The sequence below is a fragment of the Alligator mississippiensis genome, chromosome 1 (genome assembly GCF_030867095.1).
Source record: "Alligator mississippiensis isolate rAllMis1 chromosome 1, rAllMis1, whole genome shotgun sequence".
Lineage (NCBI taxonomy): Eukaryota > Metazoa > Chordata > Crocodylia > Alligatoridae > Alligator > Alligator mississippiensis.
Window position 1 is genome coordinate 30368066 of NC_081824.1, and position 27099 is coordinate 30395164.

Below are 27099 nucleotides of genomic sequence, written 5' to 3' on the forward strand. Positions count from 1 at the left end.
GCAATTTTAATGCATCTCTAAATATTACCATTAGAACCATTGCAATCATGCCACATTCACTGTTGAATGACAGTGACAGGAGCTGATGATTTCCAGCCTCTAGAGAATCCTTCTCTTCATAGAGACAATTTTATTATTTAGTAATTTTTGTATTTGTACCACATGGTTGATAAAGAATTTAGATCTGTGGTTCTAGAGATACTTGCCTTCCCATGGCTTCAGGGGAAGTCTTACCTCCCTGCACTTCTATACTAATCTCAGTTACATAAGACTGAAAATACAGAAACCTCTTCCCTAGTGCATCTGTTCAGGGAGCCTGAATCAAAGCTATATTTCACAAGCTCAAAAAGACATAATCCAGTAAGCCACTTCGTGGCCACCGGCTCTGATCCCCAACACTTGCTGACAACTTGTTGGAGAAGGATTCAGAAGACTAATCCATGGAACTACAGAAAAGTTCTCTATCAATTGCTTTGCCCACACCTGTGTTTGTCTGTCTTGAAAACGCAGGAATTTTCCCAGATCACCCATGTGGTCACCAAGACTGCCCTTCCCATGCCAACCTATTTCTCACATGCTATTAAAGGCAGAATCTTACTGTACCTATGGCTTCCTGAGGACACCATCCATCATTTTTATGAAGAGACCTACAATTCTTGTTGCTAACACTATTTTATCATGAAAGTCTAGATACTTGGAATTTTTCTTAAAGCTTGAATTACAGGAGTCAGGTGTACGTTCCCATGTTTATGGTGAAAAGTTTGAACATGTGAACATTCAAAACTTTTGGGGGAAAAAACCCCCCAGAAGACAAATAAAAGATTTTCCCCCTTAAAAATCTTGTGATTTTTAGGACCATCTTGTGATCTGAATGAGGCCTCACTCCTAATTTTAGATTTTTTGACATTACTAAAACTGTAGATATCCTGTGGAACCTATAAAGTTTAGTAAAAAAATGTATAATAAGAGGAACAATAGTAGAGATGGGACCAAGCTGTCTATGTTTGAGAGGGAGGAGGATAAGGAGGATTCAGTTATAGATAGAGAGATAATTCCAACCCAAACTCTGGGTAATAGCATCCCTTATGAGAGCCCTTTAAGGATCTATGAACAGTTCTATGCAGCTTTATAGTCCACTATGAGATCTGTAATTTACAAGCAGAAGTCTTAGCATGTTGTAAACTGATTTGACATCAATTAATAGATTATCTTTACTGGAATACAAGCAAATAATGTATTTTTAGGTTTTCTTTCTTCTCCCCCGGGAAGAACAAGGGAATATGTGCTTGGGAAACCATCCAAGCATGTATTTATTTTGAAATAGCAGAATAGAATGTATTCTTCTATGGACATGATAGTAAAATGTACCTTGAAAAGTTTAATAAAAAAGAGGAACAAAAGATTCTGGATACAAAATGATTCCTTTGGTTCTTTGCCTTTTGGCAAGTTTCTGAAAGGTTCAGAGCCCTTTCAAGTCCCACTGATTTTGATTATACTACACAGGATAGGACCTTACATATCTATATGATTGAAGGGGTTATTGTAACAAGCAGAATCAACTCACTGAATCATCATGTGCTTGTACACGTGACAAAAATGTCACTTTGTGTGGCTTAATGGCATCATGCTGTATACATGCAGGGGTTTTGGAGGTTTTAAATGAGTTTGCATCATTGTAAATGAAACTAAACTACATCTGAATGCAGTTTAGTTTGCAACGACGCGTTGCAGCTATTAGTCAGCTCACCCCTTGGCCGCAGGAGAGGTGGGCAGGCTCCGCAGAAAAAAAGGATTGGTCACCTTGCTGCTTCTGCCTTCAGCCTGACCCTTTTTTATTTTTTATTGGTGGAGCCTGCCTGTCTCTCCGGAGGCTGGGGGTTGAGCTGCCGGTGGGCCGAGCAGCCCCTGAGCTGGGGGGTCCCCAGTTCTCCCCTCCACAGTGGTGGCGCCCACCAGGGCTGCCTGGGCAGGCTGCTAGCAAGCCGGGTGCTGCCCCACCTTGGAGTCGGAGAAGAGTTGGATAGAGCCAAATGCTGCCTCCGAGCTGGGTGGCCCAACATGGAGGAAGGACCAGGGCCACTTGGCCCACCGGCAGCTTGCCACCTGGCTGTGGGCAGGCTCTGCCAGGAAAAAAAAAAGGATCAGACCCATCACCATAACAGTGACAGGAACCCCTAAATTAAAATGTTGGGTTTCAATTAAAAACCTACCATTTCAATTTAGGGGGCACAGAATAAAATCCTGAGGACTAACCCCCTCTCATCTGTACAAGCACCCTTAGTTCTCATATAGTCATAATCACTGTCCTACTTGAAAACTTCACAGTCACAATTACATTTAATCTTCACAACCTCCCTTAAGGGTCAAAAAGAGTAGTTGTCCCATTTTGCAGAGGGAAACAGAGGCACAGTATAAATTAAGTGACGTGCCCAACATCACACAGTGGATGCATCTACATGTGCAATTAATGTGATGCAATAAACTCTGGAGCAGTTCAAGCCAGAGAAAACTGCTCCTGGGCACAGCATCTACATGTACAGCCAAGGTGGAGCATGCCCAGGCTGGTAGAGGGTATGGAGGTTCAGCCCTGAGCTCTGGGTGGTGGCACTGGGTGGCAGAGAGGCTCACCAGAGACAGGAGTCTGGTACCCAACTGGCTGGGCTGACTGGGCGTAACTTGCACCTGTGGTAACCATCTTCTTGTATGTTTTGTCACAGTTAATTACCCTGTTGTCAGATAGTACTGATGGCAGAGTTAATTAGTTTACTGGGCCCTAATACCAGCACACATGTAAATGGTGACACTTCATTGTGGAGCTATTTAGTCTACTCTGCAGTAAAGCGCGCATGTAGATGTACCCAGTAAGTCTGTGGTTGAGCCAGGAATCAAACTCCATCTCAATTCCCAGTCTAGTAACACAACAACTGGGCTATCACCTGTGCTAGGCCTGACAGAGCTGGATGCCAATGATAAGTGAAACATGGAGCAAATCAGTCATGCAGCCCACAGTCCAATGAGAACCCCACATTTTGCATTTAACCTTGACCCATACGCTTAAGTGAAACCGGAAAAGGGAAGGGAAAAGAAGAGAGAGCTGTTTGTGGGCTTTCCTGTTTTAAACATAAAAAACTACCACACACATCTGGGCTGCTATCCTGTCCCTAACATTGTACTAAGACTAGTTGAAAAAAATTCAACAAAGTTGGGGGGGAAAGGGTTTCCCCCAAAATGTGAATTTTTCCATTTTTTTGTGGGAACAGTGATTAAACTTTCCCCAGGTCCAGGACTAAATTTAAGGTCAAAATTATTTCTTCTTTACCCCACTGCAGCCCAATGACTACCACATTCACCTCAGCACTAGGGGCACCTATATACCTTCCAGACACATGCTTCAACATATGCTAATTAGCACATGGCAAAACAGACCCAATTAATACAGTTTGCTGGACAATGCTAATTAGCGTGCTCCAGCAGTCTCAGCATCATATTTATTGAGTGTCCCCATGCTTCAAAATGGTGGCAGGGGTGCTTTAACTAAAACTCATTGAACAAGCTTTAGTGAAAGCACTAGTTAAAGTGCCCCACCGCCAATTTGAAGGACAGGGCACTGAATACAGGAAATGCTGTGGGTGTTTTAATTAGAGCAGCTCCTGAGAACTGTTCTAATTAAAGCACCCCTTCCCTCACCCCGGAGCATGTGTAAAGACACCTAGGACACCCAGATTCAAGTCCGTGCTTCAGGCTAGAAAAACACATATTGTCCAACTTCACCAAGCCTATCAATTAATACAGATCAGTCTGTATCAGTGACCTCATTATTTATCAAGGCACCATTTACAAAATTGCCTAAAGTGTTATCAGTGCCTTTTAATACAAATCTGGAGACCTCACCCAACTTTAATGATCACAGTGAAAAAAACAGTTGGCCCCCTCAATGATTATCTGTATTTCTAGCACTTATTAATTTGAAGTTAGATCTCCCAGCCACTTATTATATATCATTTTTTATTGCTGTGTTCACATCCCCCTTAACTGGGATTTTGCTACTTAAGATAGATTTTATTCATGAGCAGTGGTGGACACAGGGTGGGAGTAGTGGTGCAGTCTCACCCCCCCCCCAATAGTGTAACTTATCTAATGGCAACGTTAGTTCCCCAAGCCACAGACACCTGAGTCTCCAATAGAGTCCAAAGTGTGGCTGGAGCTCCAAGCTGGTAGGGTACACCGGGGAGGATGAAGCAGGGACCAAGTGAGGAAAGGGGGACCCATCTGCGAGGAAAGCCCCAGGCTACTTGTACCCTACTCTAGCTGGGAGTTTCCAGGAGCAGCTGTACAAGGGGCCAAGCTTGGCGGCAGTGGGAGTGGGTGGGGATCCCTGCTCCCTGTCCTCTCTCTCAGGTTTCCTCCACCAGCCTGGGGACTCCCATGTAGTTGCTGGTGTTGAACTGGACTATGGATGGTGGAAGCAGTGGATGGTCCCCCCCGCCCCCCTTCCAGCAGCTGCTCCCAGCCTGGGGGGATGTCCTGGTGTACTTGGCAAGGAGCAGGCATAGGAAGTCAGAACTTGCCTCCTGCCTTTGCTATCCCTCACAAAGCCTGGCACCCCATGCAGCTGCTCAAAGCTACTGGCTGGAGTAGAAAAGTAGCAGCCCTAGGGCTTCCCATGCCCCCAGTTTGGTCAGGGACAGCAGCAGTAGTGGGCAGTTCCCCCTTCCTATGCCCAGAGGCAAACTCTGGGCAACCTCTGTTGGAGAGGAGGAAGAAGGAATGGGAGAAGTGGGAAAATGCTGCTGTGCACCAGAGGGGAGGGATATCCAGAGTGTGTGGGGGCGGAGGGGGAGAGGTTATACCAGCTTTAGGGACTCCTGCACCCTCCTTTATGAAAATCTTAGTCTGCCCATGCTCATCAGTCCAGGATTCTTGCTTGTTTAAGAAAGCACTGTCATGATCACTTTTCCCTAAACAGCTAAGTGGTAGTTTAGTGATGACACCAAAATAACATCTAACAACAACTTTCCCTATATAAACTGGACTTCTTATGTCAATGGTTCTCTCTTTTCAGATGCAAGGCACTTCTATAGCTCTTTTTACTCTAGTGGCACCCAGAACTGAGACTCACTGTTGTATTGCCTCAGTTTACCTACTTTATCAGCTAAATCTGATGCAGACAGGAGCTCCCCTCCTACCACAGCCATTTCCTGGTCTGGACCCACATGTGTCTCCTGGAAACATTGGTGGGTGGGACAGTTTCACCTGGCTGCAGCAGTGGTGACACTCAGCACCAACACTATAGCACCTTTGAAAGGGTCTTGTGCAGGGGTGGGCAAAATGCGGCCCGCAGGCCGGATGCGGCCCACCAGGCCATTCTATCCAGCCTGCACGGTTGAGAACTGCTACTTTATGCTATAAAAACCATCATCAATTTGCAAGTAAGCATTATGGGGCCATGAGATCTGTAACAAGATCCCACTTGAATAAGAAAGTGAGACAGGGAACTCAATGATTGGTGAGTTCCCACATCCAAATTAACTAAACTCTTGGCTCCACTAGCTTAACCAAAAAAAGGGGATGAAAACAAAATTGAGCTTTCTGTAAGGCAATCTGTAATTTTGCCTTTTTTTAAATTTATATTATTATTTGCAGTCAGGAAACATTCATCTCATTCTTTATCAAGCACCACTTAATCACTGTATTTTTTCTTCCCTCATTTATGACAACAATTTTTCTTTTTTTTTTCTCAGTTCTCTTTATTTAAAATTAAGGAATGAAATAAGAGGTACAGAGTTGGTTTCCAAATTAAGTTCAAATTAAAAAAAAAATATATTTATATATGGCATAAGGAGGGGGTGCCAGTCACGATACAAGAATTTACTGCAGCTCAAAAAGGACTATGGGCTCACTAGACTTGCTAGGTTATAAATTCTATTCAAGCATGGACCTGGTCTAGCCTAAAGGCACAGACAGAAGAGCAGCTTCCATTATAACTCATGGTGCTTCTCAGGAAGTGCCATGAGTTACAACAATCCCCTGGACCCAACAGATGTTCGCTGCTGCGTCCTGGCTGTTGGAAGATTGAGCTGCTGTTTAGAGTAGTTGCAAGCCTGCATCTGCTCTCCCCTATCAATGTCCCTCCCCACTCTCAGCTCTGGTGATGCCTTCAGAATGGGAGGGAGGAAAGGGAGCGGAGGGAGCTCATTCTGAGAGTTGCCCTCCCTGAGGTGGCTCCACTCCACCCACCCCTAGTGTTACCATACGTCTGGGTTTTTGCAGACATGTCCTCTTTTTGAGCCCTCTGATCTCTGTCTAGGTGGGTTTTTTAAATCTTCCCAAATGTCCAGGATTTTACTTCCCTTCTCTGGTGGGAGCAGGCGGGGGGGAGAGGGGGGCGCATCAGAGGCATCAGGGAACCCAGATGTACCTGGCTGCAGCTGCAGAGGCACACACAGACCCATGTGATGCTCCCTTCTGCCTCTGATCACCCTCCCACTGTTCCCAAGCTAAATCCCAGACATTTCATCAGGGTAGGGGGGTCAGGGGACGGGTTTGCAATAGGGAAGGAGGAATGGAGTGGGGTGGGGGGCTGCCTGCTCCTCCAGTGGGGGAAAGGGGCAGGAGGAAGGGAAAGGGAAGGGAGGGTAAGAGAGGGGAGGGGAGGACCCTCTGAGGGCAGCAGGCAGCACAGGGGATGGTGCCTATGCTCTGTGCTCGCCGGGGCTGAGCGGCCAGGAGACACTGCCCGGGCAGGGGAAGAAGGATGGTGGGGGAGGCCATGGCCATGCTGTCTGGCCCAGTATGGCAGCCCCATCCCAGGGCTGGAGGTGCCACAAGCCTCCCTTCCTTTTCCTTCCAGCCCTCTCTGGATCCCAACACACTCCACCATCTCCTGCATGAATCAGAGCCACCATCCTCTGGTCTGATCAGGACAGGGGCAGCTGGGGCCCCTCCAGCAGGGATGGTGGGGGAAGGGGGCTGTGGGTCAGGAGTGAGGGCATTATCATGGCCCAGGGGGGTTGAGTATTGAGGGTTGGGAGTGAGGGGCACTGGCCAGTCTGGGGTGTGTGGGGTGGGAATGAGGAGCAGCAGCAGGACTAGGGGGTGCTGTGGCTTGGCAGTGAGGGGCAACAGAATGGGCAGGGGCAGGGACCGGCATGTCCCTGCCCTGTCACAGTCATATCTGTCCCTCACCCCACCCCACCATGTGACAGGTGTCCTCTTTTTTGGACCTGGAACTATAGTAACCCTAGGACCACCCCACCCTCCAGCACTGGCTGAAAAAAACCCAAATCGAACTCCCTCTGCTCCTTTCTGAAGACAGCTCTGGGAGCAGGGCTGGGCTGCATCAGCTCAGCCCTGCTCCCAGTGCATGCAGACACAAGTTATTGAAAGAGCTCTGTTTTGAAGCATCTTCATCTGAACGCTCATGCAATGACAGTTCAGATTTTCAAGGGATTGGGCCCTTTTAAAATGCTGTGCAGCCGTGCACTTGTGTTTGGTTGTGGCTGTAAAGTACTTTCAGACATCAGATCAGGCACAAATTGTCACTTCTGCCTGCGCCTTAAGATTAAATTTTGTCAGTTATCTCATGGCAAAATAGTAGAAAAAGGGATCAAGATAAAACACTCTAGGTTTAATATTTCTTAACCTATTTCTCTGATTCTTTTCAGAAAACTTTGTTTTCTAAAGTTATTAAAAAATCTAAGCTTGCAAACAACCCAAAGCCAGATTGTACGTCTGATTGCAGAGAGCACATAAGAAAAAAATATAATTCCTGTGTGTTGCAAGTGAGAAATGAACAGATGTTGGTAAAGGCTCCATGTCAGGATGGAAAATAAGAATATTTCTTTGGTCCTGAGGCAGAATGTCTAAGGAGAACATTCTTTCCAGCTATCTGCCGCTTGTTTAGAAGCCAGAGTCTTAATTTTTGTACCAATTCAGTTAACTTTAAAACAAGAAGGTTGAGATTAGATGCCAATTCAACTAGAATAAGCGGGGGTGGGGGGAGGAAGGGAGGACAGGTTGGGTGCCCAAAAGCTAAAGGAGTCCAAATTACTTCAGCAAAGTAAAATAAAACTGAACAGTAATAAAAGAGAGTTCATATCCTAACCCTGCTATGCCAGCTGCAGAAGGTGCTGTTATACACAGCTCACTTGATTGAGCATTTTAATTCACCAACTCTTCCAACTCAGGCTATACATAGCTTCAGGGTATAAATTTATGAAAAAGCCTGTGCAGTGCGCTTATCCAGACCTCCTGCAGGGCACAGTTGTGTAGGGAGAGGATGCTTCCTCTGGGATGTAATCGGGATTGTGGCAGAACATCACCAGGCAATTACTGGTTTCACCCACAGTAGAAAATGTATCACCATAGAAATTCAAGTCTCTTTCATTTGTACAAGTCAGAACGAATCTATTAGTCAACAAGAACAAGACTCAGAGGCAGAAATCAGTGCGACAGACCATGACACCAAGGCTGTGTAAAATGAAAAATGTGTTGCATATGCTGCTGCAGCAAGAACACAACTCTCCATTGTAAATTTACAGCACTGGCTTGGCAAAAGGCATAACTGGTAGAGTTTGTGCCCGGGACAACTGACTCATGCCTGATAAAGTTTGCATCCTGGCACCAAAATGGAGGCTCAAGATTCTCACACCGTGATTCCCAACAATGCCTACTGAGGGTGAATGGAGCACAAATGGGGCAAAACACTGCTGTGGGGTAAGGTGCTGCCACCAATGACCAGGTTAACCCTTCCCTGGCCCTGCCACAGTTTTATATGCTAAGCCACAAAGGAAAGCTCTGAGTTCAGCAGCTACAGAGTCAGGGAAGAGTTAAACTACCTGTAGGCAGTGACACCTCCCCTCACAGCAGTGGCATCTCCCATAGAGAGGGAGGGAAGGTATGCTGGAGCCTCAAGCCTCCGTGCCTCCACTCCAGCACCTTCCAGCCTCCATTGTGGTGCCCCCCTTTACTGAGTGCCTGGAGTTCATGCCCTGTTGTCTGTGCCCTGTCTCTTGGTTACAGTACTGGGGTTGGCTCTTAGTGCTGCAGCACAGAAAACATCACTCAGGAAGGCCAATTGGATAAATAAGAATAACTGAGGACTAGCATAGCATAGGCTCTTACTGACTCAGTCAATGGGATGCTTCTTACTGCAGCAGCAGTCTGCCCATGACATAGGACCCATTTTAAGTCTTTGCTGGTATATCTATATCACACAAAGGGACAAAGTTAAGAGGAGCTGTGCTTCCCTGTCCAAGGAAGCCAAAGCTCAGTTCCAGACTGAAGACTGGCCTGTCTGTAACCACTGGTCATCCATGGTACAAGCATTTTCTAACAAGACATAAGCACATGGTCTTGTCCCTTGTCAAGTTACATGAGAACGTGCTGAGGTCTTGAATCAGCCATGCCACAGAATACAGAAAAGCCAGTCTGATGTCAGACCACCTAACTATACTTGATGTGCTGCTTGCTTTCACATGCTAGACAGGATTAATCAAGTCTTTTCTCTGAGCTTAAATTTTTCCTAACTAAAATCTGTTACCTTGCTGCTATCATCACTGGTTATATGGGTTTGCTTCAGATGCTCAAAATAGCTGACAGCTCACTTTTCTATCATGCAAATTTGACAGCCTTCTAGTTTGCACACACATTATTTCATCTTCATGGCTACCAACCAGAAAGAACAGAATTAGAGGAGCTCTGAACTTGTTTTGTATAGAAAGAGCTGTGCACTAAGGTTCTAAAAAAGATAATATCTCCCTCTATGACAAGTGCTTGGAAGAAAGATACAGTGTAGATCACCAAAGTGGCTAGGTAGGTGGCCTACCCCTTTGTCCTCCATCAGCAAACATTTACCCCGTTGTTAAGAGTTATGAACACTGGAGTTCTGGTCCCAGAATTCTAATATTATAAAAGCCTAAGTCTGTCTGTCTGTCTGTCCACAACACTTTATTTGTACTCTGATTGGCTGACAGAAACAGTCAGAGTGCTCCAAGCATGGGGGAGCGCAGCCATAATTCTGAAGCTGCGCCTAGAACCAGACAGAGGGTGGGGGAGCGCTGGCCTCGGCTCCCCCACCCCGCTCCCTGCAAGAGGCAGAACAGTGGCAGCATGGGATGTTAGGTAGCAACATTCCATCCCAGCCCCCTCCTACCCCCGCCCCCTGTCATTCTTGATGGACAATGGGCTAGTGTTAAATAATCTTCCATGCTTTTTTATCCAGATTGTACTAAGATCACCAGATTTCAGGCAAGACATAAACATTCCCTAAAATTCCCTTCTTTAAAAGGTGCTGCTTGAAGATTAAGAGACGTACTGTTAGTGTGAGAAGCAAAGGTGGATAACAAGGATAACTAATGTGGATCTCTGCTGGATGCAAAATGACAGAGAAAGAGACCCATAAATAAAAGGTTAAAAATAAAAGACTTAATACAAGAATTATGGTAAAAGGCTTGGCCCAAGGTGGTGGCCCTGAAGAACTTGGTATTGGCAACTAGACCTGTGCAAAGTGGCTAGTATTTGCTTCAGATTCAGCTTTGGCTGATTTGGGGGACAGTGATTCGATTCGGTGATTCAAATCACTGTCCCAAATCGATTCGGACGAATCTGATTTGGAGATTCCGCTGCTGCCAAATGAGCCGAATCTCCAAATCACAGAGACCCCATCCCTGCCCACTCTCCCAGATCCAGCAATGGCTGCCCCACCTGCCCCAGCTCCTGGCTTTTTGGAAAAAAAAGCCCCAACTCACCAGCTGCTGCCTGGTGGAGGGCAATCCCCACTGCCCTCCACTGACCTGCGCTGCATGGGGGGCTCTGCACGAGCTGCCAGAGGCCCCAAGGCCACAGCAGCAGCCAATGAGTCCAGGGTTGGGTTTTTTTCTTAAAGGGCTGGAGCTGGGGAGGGGAGGGCAGGGCAGCCATGGGGGGAGGGTCTGGGAGAGTGGGCAGGGGTCGGGTCAGGGGCTCATGGCAGGGCCCCTTACATGGCGTGAGACAGTGGGGGGAAGCAGGGATCATCCCCCCCTGCCCGCCTGGCAGCAGCTGGTGAGTGGGGGCTTTTTTCTTTAAGAGCCGGGAGCTAGGACGGGCACGGCAGCCAAGGAGGGGGGAGGGGGGCGGACTGGAGAGCAGGCCAGGGTTGGGGGCATTGGGGGGGCTGGGGGAGCAGGTAGGGGATGGGGCCTGGCAGGGATCCCCCCATGGTCCCCTCCCTGCTCCTCCCCTGCCCCCTACTTACCAGCTCGGAGTCCGGGTCCAGCTCCCTGCTGCAGTGAGTGGGGACTGCCTGAATCACTCAAGCTCTCCAAATATTTTCTGAATCAATTCGGAGAGCTTCATATCAGTTCTGACCTTTTAATTGGTCCCCTGATTTGATTTGGATTCAGAGATTCGGCCACCGAATTGGGCCGAATCTCCTCCGAATTGAATCAGCACCTGAAACTTTGAAACAGCCCTATTGGCAACCACAGTTGGACCCCAGGACAGATGTCCAACTCAGTTCCTCCTAATAGTTCCAAGCCCTTCTAGTCCACTTCTGATATCAAATAAGGCAAGTACCACAATCCTTGTCTTAGAGATCAAAAACTTTAGCACAGAGAAGTGAAATGACTTGTACATGCGCAGACCAACAGCAGAGCCAGAACCCAGGTCTCCCAGGTCCCAGCCCAGGGTCATTTAGAGAGCAGCTCAAGTTCAGTAGGCAGCTATAGGGCTAGGGACAGGCATTACACGTAAACTGGTTTAAGTGATCAGAAACTGGTTTAAACCTGTAACAGAACAGATATTCAGTGAACATAAACCAGTTTGAAAATGGCTGAAACTGGTTTGAGATAAACCTGATTGAATTTAGGTGTGACAGCCAAGCTTTGGCTATAATAGACAAGCATTAGCTGTGATGGCTGAGTGGTGAAGGTGGTAGACTTGAAATTCAATGGGAGCTTCCTGCGCAGGTTCAAATCCTGCTCACAGCAGCAGTTTCTTTTACGGTTAGGGCTTTTAGACTCTGGAATGGACTCCCAAGGGAGGTGGTGCTCCCTCCTACCTTGGGGGTCTTCAAGAGGAGGCTGGATAGATATTTGACTGAGGTGTTATGACCCCAGCACTCATTTCTGCCTGGGGCTGAGGGTCAGACCTGTTGATCTGTTTAGGTCCCTTCCAACCGTACGCACTATGAAACTATGAACGTAGTATCAGATTAAACTGATTTGGCTCAAACTGGTTTATGCAATGTCTGTCCCAGACCCCTTCCTGGTTTAAGTTAAATCAGAATCCTCCAGAATTCCAGATGCTTTGCAATGCTGGGCAGGGCTCTGCTCCAGCCCAGCAGGGCTGGCCCCTCTCCTCTGCTCCCTGGCTGCAGCTCAGGCAGAGACTGAAAGTACAGGTCATCTGCCTGGCTTCCTCCTGCTCCCCCCCACCACCCACTCCCTGCTAAGCAAGGATTCCCCCCTCCCCTCTGCCTTACACAGACACCTCACAGCATTAGCTAGCATACCACATGCTGGCTACAGTCCAGTCCGTGCTGTGAGAGACAGGACAAAGGGAGACAGGGTAGTGCCCACTTAGGGCTCTTTGGAGCTAATCAAAAGGTGGCTGGTAATGTTCCTCCTTGGAAAAAGTTGTTTAAGAAGAGCTTGAACTAATGAAAGATCCTTTTGTTTTGCTGATGGTCTGATAAATGCTCCCCATGTAACTCCCTGCTGTGTAAGTAAATGCTGTGTAAATCCCCGCTGGCTCCCTTGCTGACCAGTGATGGGGGAGGAGGGGGCCCCTCCCTAAACAGAGCATCCTACCAGAGCCTGGCCACAACCCCCCTGAGCTCAGCACTGTAGAAGGAAAGGGAGGGTTTCTCTAGCACCCCCAGCTTCTAGCCTGAGCCACGGCAGGCATGTACCTGAATTTTTCAGTCCAGAGGGGATGTCTGTTCAGTTATAAAGTGATTCAGCCTAAGCAGGTTAGACTAACCTGCAAAGATTGAATCAATTCAGACTCAGGCTTTTTGAGTATCTGTCTCTAGCCTGGGTGACCAAGAGGCACCAAGATAAAGGGAGTACAGCCTTGGGGGGAGAGGGAGAAAGGTTGGGGCAGTATTCAGAGAAGAGTTAGGGGTCAGGGTGGCACTCAAAAATGGGCTGGGGGCCAAGGGTTATGGGCAGGGGGGGCATTGAATTGTGTCATGATGTCCTGGTGGTGATGGGATGTGGCTACACCTTCCCCTGCAGTAGTGGCACCCACTGTGGAGGAAAGGAAGAGAGCCACTGGGATTTGTGTCCAAGGAGCATATTTTAACAATTGTGCCTATCATCAGAAAGCAGGACCTAAAATCTTGTTTCATGTCTCAAAACAAGCAGTGGAAAAATCCTGTCTCACTGAAATCAGCAGGAGTCTTGCCACTGACTTTGAGGGAGCCCTAATTTCACCCCTAATCCAAGCCCTGGTAGCTGATAAACTCCCTTTTCCCTGTAACTGTTTCCCATGGAGCCACAGAAGTTGCATCCATGTGCTCTTCTCAGCCTGTCAGACAAAACTGCTTTCGTTTGAAACACATCTCACAATAGGTGCTGTCAGGAACCACGTGGTGTGAGGGTTTGCACCCGGGGTGCCCCACTGAAATGTTTAAAATAAAATGTAGAATATACTGAAGATTGAAAACTTCAAGGAGCTCTGGCTCTACATAGGAAGTCCCTAGGTGATACCTGCGGTTAAAGACTCCAAGTCCCACTTATAAAATAGCTTATTGCAGCTCTTTTGTTTTGTCCTTGAACAAAGTTTACAAAAAATGCCTAAGTAGTTAAGGCACCTAATCCTCATATATTTTAATAAGATATATTCAATGCATTCATACATTCAATACATTTTAATTTAGGAGCATAAGTCATTTGTAGATTTTTGAATATTTTCCCTAAGTCTGGGATTCATATACACACAATTTCCAGATGTTGGCTGCTATATTTTTATGCATGGGAAAATGTATTTGTGTTTTCCACCTTTGCTGCCTAACTACCCAGAACTGACTATGCACCCTCAAAGACTATGCGCTCTCTTAAATCTACTGCAATGCCAATTACATGCTTTTGTTTATTTCTTCCAAAAACCTGAATAGGGATCTTGAACTCATTTTCTCCCAAAATTACAGTTCCTTCATGGAAATAGCCTTTGCTGATCCATATTTTGAATAAAAAGGTAAAAAGCAATCCATTAAAAATCAGCACATAGTATTCCATTTTGGTTGAATGGTTGTTTATTACGAAGTTTCTGATGGCTTTAAAACTGAAACTTGAGTGCCTCTCGGATATTGCTGTCAAGCTGACTGTAAGATGCCAAGGTACTTGAAAGTCAAAAATGTAGGTGATCTCAAGTAACAGAGATGTAATGCCATCATACAGTACAATAATAGCGTTCAGTCACTCAAGGTCTTTCATTTTTGGAGCTGACCCACATGAGTGTGACATTCATTAGTTCAAACCTGTATTGTGCTGCAGCAGTTCAAAAAATAGTCTCTGGCAAGAGCATTAAAAATTGCATGAAAGAGTTTTTTCCCCTCAGACATCTCTTTTCAAGGTCACAAAGCCTTGCTCTTATTTTTTTTCTGCTGACATGAAAACATTGAGAGATGACATGACAAGAAAACCCACACAGAATCTGGCTCCTTTGATTCTTAAAAACCTTCATCTTCACACAGCACTTCAAATATTATTATTATTTTTTTATATTTAGCAGTGAACAAGTGAAGTTATCAGACACAACTGCTCTGATCTGCCTGCTCTAGAAGGTATCTGGAGAAAAGCCATTTAGTTTCTGTTTTGCAGTCTCTGAACTGGTTTGCCCAGCACTGTCCCAAGCCTTTATCCAAATCAGAAGAGAAACACTTACGACATTTGAAAAGTTAAGCAACTTCCTCCCTACTCAGCTTTTTCACCTGTCTCTTTGCCTCAGTTAATTACTTCCAACTATTTACAGAGCCACCCATTGCCTCAGCATACTGTGATAATTTTAAAAAAAATTTACAAAAATGCCTCTTTAAATGACTTTAGACCAAATGTACACTTACTAGAACACCATCAGCCTCAATTGAGTCACACCAGGGATGATCTGGCCCTGACTAATTAAATAAAAACCCCTGGTGTGGCCACATAAACACTGTATATATACATTCCTCACTGAATACCCTATAGCGGTGGTTCTCAACCATTTTTGTACCAGGACCCATTTGTAAACATTGATGGACAGTCCTGACCCAGTGCCCCTCACTCCAGACCTACTGTTACCTGCCCCCAGCCCCCCAGTGTGTGAGGAATGCACATGTGTGTGTGGGGCATGTGTGGCCCCAAGCCGCCCCTTGCAGGCTGGAGCTCTGCCTACAAAACCCACTGTTTCCCATGTTTTTCTTCTTTAGAGAATTCATTTATAAAATTTGTTGATCCACTTTTAAAGTTTGTTCGCGACCCTTTCATATATTCTTGCGACTGACTTTTGGGTCGTGACCCATCGGTTGAGAAACACTGCCCTATAGGATACACACAGGCATTCACTCTAAGGGCCCAGGCAGAAGTTACATTTTTCATGCAGTGGGCCTGCTGAAAGCACACTACAACCATGCTGTGACACATGTGCATGGCTGCCGTGTGCTTTTAAAGTGGCTGATCATGTGACAAATTAACCCTCATCAAATGAGCTATCAGGTGAAAGCACTCCACTTTAGAGCACCTAAGCTTCTGCTCCCTGGGGTTACTTTGTAGCACAGTCAGAGCTGTCAGCAGGAAAGGGGCAGGGGGGAAGCAAGCTGCTGGCTAGGTTTGCCCAGCCTCAGCTGAAGGGGGAGGATGGTGGATCCAAGCCACTGCCCCCTCCCCCCCCCCCACAATCTTGCGCCCTCCCCCAGTTCCCCTCTAACTCAGGCTGGGCAAACCCCAGGTGACAGCTCACTCCCCCTCCCCCCTCCCTTCCTGCTGGCAGCCCCAGAGCTGGGGAAGGGGGTAGGGCTGTGGGGGCAGCTCCTTGCCCACAGGCAGGTTCCTTGGGTTCCTGCAGGCAGGCTTGATCCCCACACTATGAACCCAATAGCCAAACATCTCCTGGGTTGCGGGAGATAAAGCACTAACTCTCAGTGCTTTACATAAAGCAAGGACCTGTATGTCTGTCAGTGCCCAATATCAGACCTCTTCCTGGATCTACAGCATTCCCCTGTGTTCTGGATTGCAGTCCCTTGTGTGGTAACCTCTAGGAAAACCACCCTTTTCTGTGGCATTTAACCAAGCACCTCTGTCCCAAGGAAGGTTTCTTAACTCTAATCTAAGATTCAGCTCAGCACAAGACATTAAAACTCATTTCTTAAAGGTAAGAATTCAATTCTCATCATCCTCTCCTGCGGAAGACTACATAATCACTGCAGTAAAGTATCATCTCATTATATGCACTGCCTGGGCAAAATGAAAAAATCTGTTCTCTCCATGCAGGTCTTACCACCCCCTCCAAGGGCTAACACTTCCCCTGCCTGTTAGTTCTGGAAAGCACTCCCTGCCTCATCCCATCCCATCCCACTCCATCCCTCAATTCACACCGCTTCCAGTATTTCAAACTGTGTTGACTTTTGAAGAGCAAAATTTAAAAAAGGAGGAAAAAAATCTGTTTGTTACTTTCCTGTCCTGAAAAGGGACAAAGGGAGGTGGTGCTTTCCAAGGGAGGTGGTGCTCACCCCATCCTTGGGAGTCTTCAAGAGGAGACTGGACAAGCACCTGACTGGGGTTACATGACCCCAGGTTTGGTGACCCTTTTCTTGCCTGCCAGGGGCAGGGGGTCAGACTAGATGGCCTGCTGAGGTCCCTTCCAACCCGAGAATCTATGAATATTTAATATGAGCCATGAGAGTTTCAAAAAGCACAAAGCTGTGCAGAGAAAGGAGTCTCAGCATTAAGAAAGGAGCTGGTCAATCTTTTTTTCTTTTCTTTTCTTTTTTTGATGAGACGAACATTAATAAAAGCATAGAGAAAAATGCCCTGTTTTCAAAAAGTTACATTTTCAAATAATTGACTTTCAAAAGAATTTCCTTTTGTTCATTTTAAACCTGCTTCCTAATGTACCCTAGATCTACTATTTATCATCTCTCTCAATATTAAATCTTCCTTTACTTTCTCCACACTGTTCATTATTTTATAGACCCCATCATCTTTTCTCTAAGAAGTCTTAATCTATTTAGTCTCTTCTAGTACAGAAGCTTCTCTATACCCCTAATCATCCTGTTACCCTCCTCTGTACATCTTCTCTTTCTGCTGTATCCTTCTGGAGGTGGAAGGGATCAGAACTGCATGCAGTGTTCAAAGTGTGGGCATATCCAGGTCATTACATCACTACATAAATCACTGTTTTGTTTTCAGTTCCTTAACAATTGGCTATTTGTTTTCTGACTGCTGCTGAACACTAGGACTAGGTACAGGCATCACACATAATCCGCACTAAGTGACTGGAAATTGAACCAAACCCGTAACTGTACACAAGTTTGAGGTACATAGTCTGGACTAAGATAGTCCTGAATTGATGTGCACTCAAACTTAGTCATATTAGGTTAGTCCAGAGCATCAAACTTCTGTACCAATTCCCCTATCAAATCAAGTTAGTTCACTGTCCCCAAACACCTTTGCAGGTCCCCCCTAGCCCCACCTCACAGGGATGCATGCTGGAACTCAGGCCCTGCTCAGTTGCTCTGGCCAAGCACCCAGGTGGCCCTGCCTCCGGGCTCTCACAGAGTGAAGTCAGCACAGTGCATGACAATGAAAGGGGTGGGAGGTGAAGAGTGCTTGCCCATCCCCTGCAACCCACTCATGCTCCCTAGGTCTGCACCTGCTCATGGGGGGCATGGGAGTCCCTGGGTGAGTGTGCAGGAGTCCACCCAGGGACCCCGCCATGCCTCCCACGAGCGGGCACAGAGTCAGGGAGCAGACTGAACAGCTACCTCCGCTGCTTGTCTGCAGCTAACATGCCTGTGGTTAATAGAGGACCAGCAGGAGCAGCCAATCGGGGTTGCCCATTTGCTGAGCTGCCCTCAGAAGTGCAGGAGCACCCCCAACCTGTTGGCCTCTGCCAGTGCAGGCAGCCTGCGTGCCCCTCACCCAAAGGGTGAATTTATGATGGTAATAATTGGTTTTTAGAGGAACCCCGCAGGCTGGATAAAATGGCCTGGTGGGCCAGATGTGGCCCACACACTGTGTTTTGCCCATCCCTGATTTATGTTCTGTTCACTACTGAACTAACCTAGTCTGTTTAGAGAAACCTGTGTAAATTAGTGCAAATCTGCCACGGGTTTTTTGAATGTCTGTACCTAGCCAGGCTGATGTTTTCACCATCCCAGAAGAGGTCAGGTTTTAAATCCTCTCCACTTGAAAGTCAGTATAAGCAGCCATGAGGAAAACGGACTCATGTCCTTCCACTCCCCTGGATCCCAATGTAGGGTCCCCCTGGGATTAAGTTTTCCAGGTAGCTTCATTCTTTTCAGCCTTCACTAGACTATATCCTCTGTCTGATTCTTTAGTCCAAGTATTGCCATATCCATGGGCTTAATCTCACAACATGCCAATTCCTCTCAGCTCCAGAGCTGCTTCTAGCTTCAGAGCTCCCATCAGACTGTCCAGGTCAGCCTTTTATCCTTCTGCTGTAGGCTGGGCCTGTCTTTTACCTATGACCAATACAGAGGCATTGGTTGTGGCGGGGTCCTGATTTCCCCAGAGAACTCATTAATCCTTCCCTGCTGTATGAGATTTGTAGACCTCTACCACAGTCACAAGGAAGAGGAATCCAGATAAAAATGCTACATGGAATGAACCCATTAGGTGACACAGAACAGTTGTTTCCAGCTCATTCAGCCTTATCCTATTAGAGCTTTGAGGACGCACACTGAAATTGATTGGCAGCCAATTTGGAACTGATGAAAGGGATCTTTCTTTAAATAATCTTTAATTAAGATGTGGAATGTGTTCCCACAAGAAGTTCAGTCAACTTGTTGAGTAGCATTTAAAAGGATCAATATGTGCATAAACAGAAAAAGGCGGTGACACTTTGGGAGAAAACTAAAGGCAACAGTTCATACTCCCCAAATAATTTGAGGATGCATAGAGAATTAAAGATGATTGACCCAGTACTAACACCCAGTTTTACATCTTTTCCTCATGTTTCAGGGCAGGATGCTGAACTAAACATGTTCCAATGAAGGACCCATTTAGCATCTGGATAAACAGATATATCTTATTCAGGCAAGTTTTTGGTAATTCCTTCAAGATTCTGCCACGCACTATAGGAGAGTGTCATGGAAGGCTTCATGTCTAGAAAGAACTCTCAGTGTAGGGAGATAAATCTGAACCCCAGGTTTAACTGGTTTGATAAGCACCACTTTCCTAGGGATGCAAGATGTTGCAATAAATAGAATATCCAAATCCTTTCCCCACACTGGCTGAAGAGCTGCACAACTACTCTGGAGTCTCTGACCTGCAGTTGTGCCTGCATACCATGCCTCCTGTCTCATCAGCCCTATGACTGTGTGATGTTGAATAATGCACTCAAAATTACTTGGGGTCTACTGAATTTGCACATCCCATAGAACAGCATGAAGCATCAGCGTGTGTTAGACTGAGTGGGGTAGCAGTTCTACTGCCCTGCACTGGGGTGAAGCATAGAGATCCTCTGAATTTATGAGCCTGGCTGCACTATGCAGCAGCCTGTTAGTTCACTCACACACTGTACACTACTAAATCCTGGACTAGCTGCCTTAGAGAGGCCCTGAACATGCCCCAGTAAGCACTGTGGCAACATGGAGGCCTGCAAAGGTGCTAAGATGTACACTTGGGGCTGCTTGAAAGCAGCTACATTGCTGAAAGCAGCATAGATGTGCCCACTGGATATACACCATTGGCACCAACAGCTTCAAAAACTGAATGTCATTACCTCAGAGGTGTTCCCACCAAAAGCAGCTAGATTCAGTGTGGCTATTTCAAAATAATTACAAAGCAGCTTTTGTTGGCTGCAATAAGGTATTCACAGCAAGAGCACTAGTCTGTATTCAGGAAATATACGCACATGTATAATTAATTAATTAATGAGCAGGTGCCAACTGGAACTCTTAATTGTAGTAGAAGGCACATGCCAGCCATTGGGAATAGGAAGCATTTGAAGAAACAGCCCAAGGGTGGATAATGTGTAGGGTCATTTCTACAAAGTGACACAGCCACAGCACCATTCTGAGACCACAGATCCCAACATGTACCGTCCCATAGCCTGCACAGCTAGGAACGTATATCAGGATGGAACATTTCAGTCTTGGATCTGTCTACCCGCCTCACTCTATATCTGGTTTTCAACAAGCCAACAAAAACAAGCATACTTAAAATGCTCCTTCTATAGCCGAAGTGAGACATAAAAGAGGTGTTAAAAGACCTATCTTTGTATTTGCTGGCCTAACCCACATGACGGGGTTGAGTGTTGCTAGATGTGGTATCCCAGTCGCACTGCCAGGGTTTAACAATTCCAGTGGTTGTGGGCAAAGACCAGGGCAGTACTGCAGGCAAGTAAGAGTGGCAGAATCTGGACTTGAAAGAGTGCTAAACAGCACTTTTGCTCTTCAGAGTGCTTGTACTAATCTTCAGCCTCACAGCACTTCACCAAACTCAGGAAGACTCTTACAGTAGTGTCCAAAGGAATCATCTCTCATGTGCAGACATCTAAAACGGACATTGCAATACCATGATTTTTCACAGAGCAGGCAAATAATTCTTCATCTTGTTTAAATGTATTTATTGAATGACACACACAGGCCCCATGGTGCTTAAAATTTGACATACCATATTTTATTCATCATCGCAGCATCTACAATTTTACAAATGGATGCCATACTATCTATTATCATTTTGGAAGCATTAGTATTTGTGCAAACATGCCCCAAACCTTTTATTTTCCTTTTTAAAAATGCTCATACATTTAAATTGCAAATTTTTTATATCTTGTCTATGACATTTCCTATTCCCGCTTTTTGCCATCACCAAAATAAATTAGAAAACAAGCTGCTGTTTCTAAAATCTTTATAAATAAAACATACAGTAATCACGCAAAGGCTACAATTGTAAAAAGAACTTTCTTAGCCTGGAAGAGTTTATGGATGTCATTGCAAATGTACTGAAGCTGCCAATCATAGGAGCTTAACTAGGCTTATACAGGGCTCTCTTGCATCAGGTTGTGTCCCATTGGAGCAACTGAGGCCTCTCAGGGCAAGAAGTAACAACTTCTGGATCCTGGAGTGGAGGGATAATTGGGTAACTGCACTGGAAATTATAGACCAACCTGTTTCTTGACATTAAAACTGTTTCATGTTGGGATCAACTAAGTGAAAAATAGGGCAGGCTGAAAAATGCTATATACATTTTCTAGAGGTAGGGAAATAGTTACTCAAAATATTTTGTGGAACATTGTGGGGGATAAAAATGAAAGTTTGTTTGTTTGTTTTTTAAAGAGACATTTTATTTTCATATCTCCTTATTTTCTCCCTCCCTACAGCCATACTTCCCCCTCCCCACTGCCAAAAGGATGGGGGAAAAAGGGAAAATAAATGAAGGGGAAACAAAATATAAAGAAACAAAAAATAAAATTTAAGGGTGATGGGCTCAATAATTTTCATCTCCTCCACTAAACAAGGGCAACAGTTTTTGGCTAAAACAATTTTTTTCCGAGAAAAGTTTTAAATGTTCTTATCAGTTAAAAGAGTGTGTGAGTGTGAGTGAGAGAGAGAGAGAGAGAGAGAGAATTATATCTATTGATATCTATATATAGATATAATATTATATAGCATGTATATAACACACACACACACACACACTCATTCTTTTTAATATATATTAAAAAACACACACACTTTTCACATTTTTTTTTTAACTGATAAGAATTTTTTAAACTTCCCAGAAAATATTGTTTTGGCCAAAAACTGTTGCTATATATAAAATAAAACATCTCATCAGTTATAGGAAACACCTTGCCTTTGTATATTGTAGATTTAGAGCTAGTACCTCCAGACTAAAGGTGAAGTTATATATTACACTTATACCACCCTGAATCAGTGGAATGTTAAGCAGTGTTAAAATAGAACATGCTGTGAGCCATCACACATTAGACATTAATATATTGTGTGCACAGCTCTGACTTGTCACTAGAGCAGGAGTGGGCAATTATTTCAGCTGGAGAACCACTTAAGTTTTGGTGAGCTGTGGAGGGCTGCACACACAAAAATTTCAGACAATATCATTTTAACGAATTATAGATAAAAAAAATCATATATTAAAAATCAAACATCTACTATAACATTTTAATTTTATTTCAAAAAATATTTTTTGTTCTGATTTATATTTTTGAGTATTGTATATAGAGGAGATTGAATAATAGCTCAAAATAAAGTCTTATTCTTGTATATTGGGGCGTAGGAGGGGTGTATGTAGGGGGGTGGGTGTGTGTGGGGGAGTGTAGGGGAGGCTACCTGTGCACTAGGTCCCTGGAGCCGACTGGGGATGGGGGGGATGGAGTGGGAGGAGGAAGGGGGTGTGTACAGCAAAGCTCACCTGGATAGTACAGGTGCAGTCTGCACCACCCCTTATCCAGCCCACAACTGCCCCTGTGGTGCTCTGCAGGGGGCCAAGCCCTGCCCGCTCCTGCCCAATGCAGCCTGCACCATGCTCCCACCTGCACCAGCTCTGGACCCAGCCCCGGCTCTGCCAGTGTGCACTGCCTCCCCCACCTACTCGACTGCCTGCAGGTAACTGCATGGGGTGGGCAGGGTGGGTGGAAGGCAGCCAAGACCTGGAGCAAGAGCCCTGTGTGCTGAGACAGGAGCTGCTCAGTTGTAGCTTCCCCACCCTATCTGCTGCCTGGAATAGTGCAGCAGGGGCAGTAGGAGGAGCTGCTGGAGGCCAGGGGAGCCAAGCAATGCCTAGGTGGCTGCAGCTGCATCAGAAGCAGCCCCACTGGAAAGCTCTGTAAACTGGCTGGGGCTGGGGCCATGGCAGGCATGGGCAGAAGCGCAGAACGAGCTGCTGTGGGTGGGAGCAGGCAGGGCTCAGCCCTACATGGGGCACTTTGGCTGCAACCGTGGGCCAGATAATCAATTGGTGGCTGGCCTACCCATGGGCTGGATCCAATTAGTTTGTGGGCCAGGTTCAGCCTCTAGGCTATATTTTGCCTACACCTGCACTAGAGGGCTGGTGACCAGGAGCATAGCAAAAAGCAAGGACACCTGGCCTCTCTCCTTCCTCTCAGTGGACGAGGGCCAGGGGAAGTGGCAAGGGAAGGGAGCTTGGAGCAGTGCATCCTGGGATGCTGAAGGATTGAAAATTGCTCCTTTTATTTCCAGGGAACAGACTGAAGTTACCCTGATATGAGCTAGGTAGCACCACCCAGACCTAATCCTTGCCTGAAGTGGTGTAACTTTGAGATGCTCAGAGGGCACTTAACATGAGTTAATGAGCTTTAACATGTGGATGCTTGCATTTTAAGTGCCAATAGCATGATGTGAGAGTAACATGTAATTTCACCCTAACATGTGATGAGACAAATATAGAAGCAAGCATTGGAAACTAAGGGTGCTGCAAGATGTGGGGGGGGGAAAGAAAGGAAGATGTACTTTACTGGAAGCAGCAGCATATTAGTTCATTCTGGCTTTGCAGCATCTATATAGATTGGGTGCTTCAGCAGGGCTTTTTGGTGTTTTTATCTAAAGTCGATTTAATTAGCTATTAAGACAAAAGCACCAAAAAAGCCCCACCCAAGCGCTCGATATATACAGAGGTTGGGCAAGTATAACTAACGCACTGCCTCTTTTGGGCATGTGCTGGGCTTGGTGCAGGGGTGCGCCAACTTTCAAGTAAAGCACTGTTTTGTTTTACATCTGTAAGCAGCCTAGAGTGACCAGGAGTGGCCCCAGAGGGGCAGCAGTCACTGTGAAACTGTGCAGTGAGCTCTCAGTTTTATTGGCACCGCTCCAAATCCCAAAGGGTGAACATCATCACTGCTCTCACCCCTACTTTCCCCCTGCCACTGAATTCAGCAGCAGGTATGGGGGCAAGCAGCAGTGGCAATGACCCCCTGGGTTTTGCTAGCAGCTGCTCTGACCAGCTGTTTAGTTTAGAGAGCTCCCTAATCTGTGCAGCCAGTCTATCCAGCCAAAAGGGGCATGCCCACACTCATTTCTGGATCCATCCATGGCACTTGCAGGCCTCACTGGAACATTGATCAATATGGATATGTTGTTCACCCAAAGACTTTGCTAAAACATTGCCGGAACAGGCCTGATTAGAGAACCTGACCTTGATTCATGAACTCATTAGCAAAACTTGGCATGTGAGCCAGATGTGCATTCCTGCCAGGGAGGGGAAAGGGAGATGGCTGTCCAAGGTGTAGAATAGTCCAGCACCAGGATGATGCAGCTGGAACAGAAACACCCAGATGTGGAACAAGCCCATGGTACAGGGTGGTTCAAGATATTAAAAAATAGTAATGAAACATAATACATCATATGTTTTGACCGCTGTATAAAAGGAGAATTAGAAATTATGGAAACTTAATACTGGCCTAGGAGAGCCTGCATGATGTTGTACCAACACCCTGTCATGGGCATACATGCATTAATACCTTGTCTTTCAGCTCACAAGGATGTTGGGGCCATGCCTTGTGCACAATAAACCTAGCTGAGCTTTTGCCACTGAACTGAGCCTGCAGTCATTTTTTATGACAAGATTGTTGTTGGGATCTTCTAGCTGCAACTTGTTGCTGGCACTGCAGACTTCAACAGTGACAACACATCAATAATACCCAATGAGGACAGCAACGATGACAGCAGTGACTACTCAATAAGCTGCAATATAATAGCAAGAAGTCAATATCTCTTTTAAGAGCTGGGCAATGTCTGCAACAATTGCCAAACTGATCTGGCCTAATGCAGCCCTGCATGTCCAGTGAGGATACAGACTATGTTGCAGTGGCATGGGCGACTGCTGCCTCCTGAGTTGGGGGCGGGAGGCACTTGCCCCTCCCCCCAAGCGGCCAGCCAGCAATCGGGGGGTACCCCTGAAGCTGATTGCACCGACCTGGCAGTGCCAGCACCATGCCCAGAAGGGGCCTGGGGAGCTTCTCCTGGTGCCCCCACTCCCCAACCAGCACTCTCAGGGGGGGCACCAGCACTCCCATCTGGCCCCCCTGCCCATCGTCTAAGTCAGAGATGCTGGCTATGAAGGGGCTCATCGGTGCTCCCAGGGGGTCCACGTGCACCCCCTATGCATCACCACTAGCAGTGACAGTAAGTTGTAGGTGTGCGGGCCAGGCCCCGAGCCCGCCCTAGTTGCCATGCGCAGCGGTGATTCCGATCCCACTCTGGCCGCCATGGGCAAGCCGGGGGCGAACCGGGGTCGTACCGGACCCGTCTCCGGTGCACGCGGGCTGTGGCCGGCAGCCCGGACACGCGGGGTGGGAGACAGCCGCGAAGCGGTTTTGCGCACATGAGTTAGAATTAGTCACGGAGGCGTAACGGTTGATTGAAAAGATTGTTTACTTACACCCAAAGATGGTATCGGTGTAGGCTGGACAAGTTTCCAGGCACAGCTCCCGCTTGAACCCTTGTTGGAGGATTCTGACAAAACGATTGCTCCCACGGAGTTTGCTAGGCTCCACGGGTTCGGTTAAGTTGAGTTCAAAAATCTCCCCGGAGTTATTCAGGCTCCGTAGGTCTGATAAGTTTTCCCCGGAGTTTGCTAGGCTCCGCGGGGTCCAAAATTACAGGAAAGGGATACGTCCAGGGATTGCGCTCGGCGACGGGGAGAGGCGAGAAGCGAAAGCTCCGTAGGCTCGGTTCTATTGCCTCTTGCCTGCTTAGGGGAGGCGCGTCGGGTCCGCGAGGGTCCACAGCGCTTGGAGATCTTCACACAGAATCTCTCTCTCTTCCTCCCTCCTCCGGCTTGGGCGGAAACTACCCAAGCCTTTTGTACGGCTAGCAAGCCAATCGCTAGCTGCCACGTGTGCCTAAATTAGGAATCGGCCAATAACATGGCGCGGATCCTAATACAAATGGCTGGAACGTCTTTGCAACGTGTATCACTACAGTGCAAGAAAGAGATGCACACTGCAAAGAAGCTGCAATCCGGCGGGAAATCCCCCGCTGCACCAGAGTTCTCTAGCAACAGAGAACTCCACCGTGCAAAGAAAGCAACAAATTTGGAGGGAAATAATTTAGCTGTGCCGAAGCGCGCACACAAACAAAAAATCACAACTTTGGGTTGTGACAGTAGGCAGCATAGAGATGCATCTTATAGACTAACTAAATCAGAGAGCATAACCTTTTGTGAGCCTGAGCTCACTGCATCAGATGGTTGTAAACAGGTTGAAAATATATTTGGTTTCAAGCCATACATGCAACTCTAAAGAAGCCCACGCATAAGCAAGGCCTAGCAACAGTTTTCAACAACAGGTCTAACAGTAATGATTCAGATCCACTACAAGAAACAAATATGGGTCTAAACCAGTCATTCAGGTACAGTGGAAACTGGATACTTCACAGGATTAGATTCCAAACCCTCCTGCAAAGGTGAGTGTTTGCCAGGTAGCCATGGGGCATACAGAGCTGCAGCAAACAGGGATGTGGGATCACTGATGAACTCCACCTGATCAGAAAAGTGGCAGCCTTTGAAATAAAAAACTTCAGTGACCAACTAAGCAACTTGTTCTTAGTTCAGCAATCCACTGTGGATGAAGTGGGTTGTAAGTCAGATACAAGTGATAAGGGATCTACTGGATATGAATCACTGCACGTCTATAATAACAACCCATGACAAAGCAATGAAGCGACATCTGAAAAAAAACTAATGATTTGGGATCCACACACAATGCCAGGTATGTGCAGAAATATGCTGCCTCAGACCAATGGTTCAACATCCAATGGGCAGTCACAAGAATCAAAGCTTCAGAGGGGGAACCCCCCTCCCACCCTGCAAATTACCCTCTAGTGGACAAATGTGGAATAACCTACTCAAGAGGGAAGTTGTTTTTTCTACTCTCACTACCTGGTGATCAATTTGTCATGAAGCACAGGGA

The 27099-nt window shown here is 46.4% G+C and overlaps 1 non-coding gene across 1 annotated transcript; it reads left to right on the forward strand.

The window, feature by feature from the left end:
* The first annotated feature begins 11887 nt into the window (after window positions 1–11887).
* On the forward strand, window positions 11888–11969 carry TRNAS-UGA (transfer RNA serine (anticodon UGA)). The gene has a single exon. It is a non-coding gene; the product is annotated as a tRNA-Ser (tRNA).
* Window positions 11970–27099: the final 15130 nt, after the last annotated feature.